The sequence below is a fragment of the Lonchura striata genome, chromosome W (assembly GCF_050655825.1).
Source record: "Lonchura striata isolate lonStrDom1 chromosome W, ASM5065582v1, whole genome shotgun sequence".
NCBI classification, from domain to species: Eukaryota; Metazoa; Chordata; class Aves; order Passeriformes; family Estrildidae; genus Lonchura; species Lonchura striata.
The window spans coordinates 15,518,184-15,525,273 of record NC_140743.1 but is presented as its reverse complement, the minus strand read 5'-3'; positions in this window follow the sequence as shown (position 1 = coordinate 15,525,273).

Below are 7,090 nucleotides of genomic sequence, written 5' to 3'. Positions count from 1 at the left end.
GGTTTCTTAAGTAAACAGTTAAAATTCAACACATAACCCTACAAGCTAAAATATAAATGCTGAATTCATTTTGTTAACTTAAGTGAACTCCAAAAATCTCTATTTCAATGCCATGCTCAGGAAACAAGTGAAGATAAATTAACTCTTCATAGATAAAATTGTCTATAGACTGTGAGTCTACTGAAGTTGAGTGGTAGGCTGGTGTACCGGTTTCAGCTGGAGTAGTTCTTTTTCTTCCCAAGGGCTGGTATGGGGCTGTTTTGGATTTGTGCTGAATACAGAGTTGATAATACAGAGATGTTTATGTTATTGCTGAGCAGGGCTTACACAGAGCCAAGGCCTTTGCTGCTCCTTGTATGGCCATGGGGGGGGGGGGGTGTATGTGGGAAGTTGGGAGGAGACACAGCTGGGACAGGTGACCCCAAGTGACCAAAGGGATATTCCAGACCATATGACATCATGCTCAGTATATAAAGTGGGGGGAAGAAGGAGGAAGGACGGGACATTTGGAGTGATGACATTTGTCTTCCCAAGTAACCGTTACCTGTGAAGGGGCCCTGCTCTCCTGGAGATGGCTGAACACATGCCCGTCCATGGGAAGCAGTGAATTAATTCCTTGTTTTGCTTTGCTTGTGTGTGTGTCATTTCATTTCTGTTATAAATACATATTATGTTGTTGGCTTTTCACAAATATTAGGATGAATGTTATATGTATAATGTTAAAATAACTTTGCTTTTATTTCTGCTATTAAAAAAAAAAAAACTTAGACATAGTAATAGGGTGTGGCAGCAGCTATCTGGCCACAGAGAGCAGGCACAGACTTTTCCTGGCATTTTCCCGGGGAAGGCTGTGAGAAGATCAGAGAAAAGAATGAGAAACAATTCTTATCTCCACTTGTTGCACCTGCTGTTGTGCACATGTGGAATGTGTCACAGAGATTTGTTTACCAAAGGGTGATTTCTTTATTGGACACTGGATGGTGTTTGGATGGATTGACCAATTAAGTCAAAGCTGTATTGGACTGGCTGTAAAGGTTACTGAGTTACTTAATAAGTATAGTATAATATAGTATAAGATGAGATAATAAAGCTGTTATATGTGATGAATGTAATTCACGCCAATATAATGTTGTTATATTTGATTCATGCCAGTATAAGTAACACCCATGACACACACACAACCTGTAACTTGGAGAGTTTCAGGGATTCAATCACAGAAAGGACCGGGGAGGGAAGGCATATTCCCGTAAGTTCGGGAAACTGGTAAACCCCTCCAATCCAGGGCTCGGGGAATCTGGGAAAAAGGTAAGACATCTCATTTCTTCCAGCCGAAAATCCACACACCGGTTCGCTGTGTGATTAGTAGGTTGGTAAGGCGCGGTCAGGGAACAAACCGATTTACACTTGGAAATTGACTATCGGTTCAGAGACACAGTAAGAGAAACTTAAAACATGGGTCAAAGGAAAAGTAAACTTCAGGAGAAAGCCCAGGGGGAAACTGTAAAACCTGAGAAAAGGGGAAGGGGCAGGTTGCCTGAGATTCCGAGGGAAAGCACCTTGGGGTGGATGTTAGAATATTGGGAAGATCGCTCCGCAACACAGGGAAAATCCAAGGAGAAAATGATATATTATTGTGTAGAGGTATGGGAAAACATGGAGATCGGGAAATACCAGCACTGGCCCATGTTTGGTACCTTTGAGACTAAGCTCTGCCAGGCATTGTCCGACCACCTATATGACGAGGAAGGTGGAATAGACAATGAGGAATTGGATTACGCCAGGTTATGGGAATATGCTAGTGTGCAGCTATTCCCAGTCAAAACCTCTGGCAATAAGGTAAATCCAAGTAAAGCATGGGAACCCCTGGAACACTTGCTTCCACCTTACCAGAATCCCCCTTCCCGAGCACAAGTCCCTACAGCCGCTCCAATGGCTCCCCTGGCCCCATCTGCACTGCCACTTACTACACAGCCATAGGCTGTGGCAATGTCAGACCAGGACCCTCTCAGTCTCTTCCCCTCACACAGCACATGGACACTCACAGCCACACGTTTCACACTGGGGGCCACACATCTCCTCCCGCCAGTAGAACATGAAAGAAAACAAGGAGGGAAAACACAGAGGATAGTGACAATGAAAGGGACAGACCCAATCTATACCCCTTAAGGAAAGTCCCGACCGCCCCCGGGGTCATCGGGTTCATAAATGTTCCTATTAACACGGGGAATGTAAGAGCTTTCAAAAAGGAGATGGGAAAGTTAATGGATGATCATTTAGGGGTGGCAGAGAGGTTGGACAAATTTTTGGGGAACAGCATTTATTCGTATGACAATATCACGGCTATATTAAGGTCCTTGTTTAATGCGAAGGAACGGGATATGATCAGGCAGGCAGCCATAAAGGATTGGGAATTCAGAAATCCCCAGGGAGGGAGCGGGGCAGAGAAGTGGCCCAAACAACAACCCTCGTGGGATGCCCAGGCAGAAGCAGAACGAGCAAAGATGATTGGATTAAGGAATATTAATATTAAGGTATTCACAGAGCGATACCAAAGGGGCAAAATATTAGCAAAGCACTAGGGGAATGCCAAGGGAAGGATGAGACCCCCACTGAATGGTTGGAAAGACTCAGGAGGAGCCTCCAAATGTACTCCAGAATGGACCCTGACTCTCCTGTGGGGGGAATTATGTTAAAAACTCAATTTGTGGAAAAATCATGGGAAGACATTAGAAAGAAACTGGAAAAAATAGAAAATTGGCAGGACAAAAGTTTACAGGAGTTGTTAAGGGAGGCTCAAAAGGTGTACATGAGCAGGGATGAGGAGAAACAAAAGACCCAGGCATGGGTGCTGGTGGCAGCAGTAAGGGAAGCCCACAAACAGGAACAAGCTCAAAAGACAGGGAAGCCAACACAATCTCAGAAGCCACAGGGAAAGCCGGGACCCTCACAAAAGAAAGACAAACAGGTAAGTGCCTGTCCTGGCTTGCAAGATAAACATGTATTCTCTTTGCCATCTGTTGGAGGTTGGGCAGTTTTCTTATCTCTTCCAAGAATAATGGCTCCCTCCGGGAAGATATCTTCTGTTAATGGACCATTAAATGACTCACTGCATGACTGGTAAAGTTACATCATCCCATTGTGAGATGCTTCACCCAGAGGGAGGAGTCAAGCATTCCTACCTGCATAAAATCAGCACTTTTTGGGACACCAGAGCAGCCCTTTGCTGGATTCCCAGAGGAGCAGCTTTCTTCTCTGCAGGATTTCCAGAGGAAGACCAGGCCAAAATACTCCATCACCAGACCTTCAGAGAAAACTACACCCTTCTACAGATCACCACTTCAGCAGCATTTCATCTGCCACTCCAGGAGGAGCAGCCACCATTTAACTGGACTATTACCAACACCCTGACTCCTCAGGGTGTCAGGTTTCTGACTCTATCACTAGTTTTGTTTGTACTAATTACATTTTTTTTCATTTAGTTTTCTCCTAGTAAAGAACTTTTATTCCCATTCCCATATCTTTGCCTGAGAGCCTTTTAATTTTGAAATTGTGGTAATTTGGATGGAGGGGGTTTACCTTTTCCATTTCACAGGAGGCGTTTGCCTCCCTTCACAGACTCCTGTCTTTTCAAACCAAGACAGTGCCTCTGAGTGCTTTTACTGTAAACAAAAAGGGCACTTCAAGAGGGATTGTAAAAAGAGGATGAAAGATGAAATTATTTTTCAGGAGGAATAGAGGTGTCAGGGGCTCTACAATTTGGGGTCCAGAACCTTTGGAGAGCCCTTGATAAAATTAAAAGTCGGACCCCAAAAACAGGAGTTGGTTTTTCTGGTTGATTCAGGAGTTGAGAGGACTACAGTTCAACGGCTGCCTTCTGGGTGTTCAAAGAGTAAGTACTCAATGATGGTGATTGGGGCAAAGGGATAACCCTTCCAAATTCCCATTTTAAAGGATGTGGAAATTCAATCTGATAATAAAATTTGCTTGGGTGATATTTTATTGGTAGAGGAAGCTGACTATAACTTATTGGGGAGAGATTTGATGGTGGTGCTAGGAATAAGTGTAATTGCAAAAGACTCACGGCTTATGGTAAGTCTGTATAAATTAAGCACTGAGGATGAGGAAAGGCTCGATCCCAGGGTCTGGCACACTCCAGGGGAGGCCGGGAGATTGGACATGGAGCCTATACATATAGAAATTGAGAGACCGGAAGATCCCATAAGGATCAAGCAATACCCTATCCTGTTAGAGGGAAGAAAGGGGCTGAAACCAATAATTGAGGATTTACTAAAAAAGGGTGCATTAGAACCCTGCATGTCCAGACATAACGCACCTATATTGGCAGTACAGAAACCTGATGAGAGTTACCATCTGGTACAGGATTTAAGGGCTGTAAATCAGCCAACCAAAACCCTGTTTCCCACGGTCTCTAATCCTTATACTCTATTGAATAACATATCTTTGGATGACACTTGGTACAGTGTAATTGACCTAAAGGATGCCTTTTGGACTTGTCCTCTAGCTGAGGAAAGTCGGGACTACTTTGCTTTCCAGTGGGAAGACACGGAGACACAAAGAAAACAACAGTTAAGATGGACCTCCCTGCCTCAAGGGTTTGTAGATTCACCAAATCTTTTTGGACAAGCCCTTGAATAACTATTAAGTGAGTTTGTGCCAGTGAGGCCTTCCAACCTCTGACGTAGTTAGAAATTAAGAGCTTGTGGTGCAGTTAGAAATTGTATTAAGGTGTGATGGGAAGCACTGGGCTGTCTGGGTGTGAAGTAGTATAGGTTTATAGTGTAAGGTTTAGGCCACCTTAAGACAAAGACAAACAATGTTTGCTTGCCAATGAGAGTGCCTTTGTAAACTGTAAACTATATAGAAGTGTATAAAAACTGCCATCTTCTCTCGAATAAATGAAGAACGTTGCATTAATCATATTGATTGGATGTGTGTTCTGTCCTGTCCAGCTTTCCTGTTATCTGAGGTCCCTGGTCGCAGGCTGGGATAATTACATTACCTCCCCCGCAGACAAAAAGAGAGGTCAGACAACTACTGGGACTTTTGGGCTATTGCAGGCAGTGGATTGAAGGTTACAGTGAAAAGGTAAGATATCTTTATGAAAAGCTTGCCACAGACAGACTCAAATGGACTAACCAATATGAGGAAAGCTTTAAGGAGCTAAAAGAAACCCTTATGGGAGCTCCGGTGCTAAGTCTCCCCGATGTAAAAAGGCCCTTCCAACTGTTTGTGGATGTAAGTAACCACACTGCCCATGGAGTTCTGACTCAGGACTGGGCAGGGCCAAAAAGCCTGTTGGGTATTTGTCAAAGCTCCTTGATCCTGTCAGCAGGGGGTGGCCCACTTGCTTACAAGGAATTGTGGCTGTAGCATTATTGGTAGAAGAAGCCAAAAAGGTAACCTTTGGGGCTTCACTAGCAGTCTACACCCCCCACAACGTAAGGAGCATTCTACAACAAAAGGCTGACAAGTGGCTGACAGACACTAGGCTCCGAAAATACAAGGCTATCCTGATTCACTCCCATGACCTAGAATTAAGGACCACCTCAGCCCAAAACCCAGCTCAGTTTTTGTTTGGGGAACCCACCGGGGCCCCTTCTCACAATTGCGCTGAAGTGGTGGAATTACAGACCAAGATAAGACCCGATTTGGAAGAGGAAGAACTTGAAGAAGAGGAAAATGTTTTGTGGATGGGTCAGCAAGGGTCATGGATGGGAAAAGAAAGTCTGGGTATGCGGTGATTGATGGAAAAACTGGAGAAGTGGTAGAATCTGGACCTCTGAATGCGGGCTGGTCAGCTCAGGCTTGTGAATTGTATGCGGTGTACAGGGCATTGCAGGGACTGAAAGGGAAAAAGGGAACTATTTCTACTGACTCAAAGTATGCTCTTGGGGTTGTGCACACCTTTGGGAAAATTTGAGAAGAGAGGGGGCTGTTCAACACTCGAGGTAAAGGACTAATACATGAAGAGATAATTAAACAGATATTAAAGGTAATCAGGGGACCAGACGCTATCGTCATAATCCACGTAAGAGAACACCAAACTGGGATGCAGTTTAAGATCTGGGAGAACAACTTAGCAGACAAGGAGGCAAAGAATGCCGCATTACTGAAGGTAAGTACCCCGGAGATTGAGGAAGGGGAAACCCAGGAGCTCCCCCCCCATTCCCTCTCCAAAGGAGGTGGAAAGTTACCAGAAGATTGGGGCTCATCTGGAGGAAGGTAAGCTCCCGGGCTACAGCCCAAACATTATCAAGGTTCCTATTGGAAGATACCATACCTCTATATGAATTAGTAAGTTACATCGATTCAGAGAAAGGAAAGCACTTCACTTCAAAGATTATCAAAAATTTTGCAGGTGCTCTGGGAATGATGAGGTCATTGAATCTTTCATTAGTAAATTTGCAGACGATACTAAGCTGGGAGCTTGTGTTGATCTGTCGGAAGGAAGGAGGACTCTGCAGAGAGATTTGGATCGATTGGATGGATGGGCAGAGTCTAACAAGATGAAGTTTAATAAGTCTAAGTGCCGAGTTCTGCATTTTGGACACAAAAATCCCTTACAGCGTTACAGGTTGGGGACGGTGTGGCTGGACAGTGTCCAGGCAGAAAGGGACCTGGGGGTGCTGGTCGACAGTCGGTTGGATATGAGCCAGCAATGTGCCTCGGTGGCCAAGAAGGCCAATGGCATCCTGGCCTGCATTAGGAATTGTGTGACCAGCAGGAGTAGGGAGGTTATTCTTCCCCTATACTCGGCGCTGGTGAGACCACATCTGGAGGATCAGGATGACAGGGTCTGTCTACAATATGAAAAAACATTCTGTTTTGCGAGGGATAAGGAAGGAATGGACCCAAAAAATAAAATTAAACAGGTAACTCAAGAGATAAAAAGGCAGGAGGCTGAAATGAGGAGGAAAAGGGTAGAACAAGAAAGATTAAGGACTCTAAGTGAACAATATGATCAGTTAGAAAAGCAATACACAAATTGGGGCTTACCAACCTTGGATCAAAATTTATTTGTGGATTTGATGCAAGAAATTGCCATGGAATTAGGTCTGTCTAATTGCTG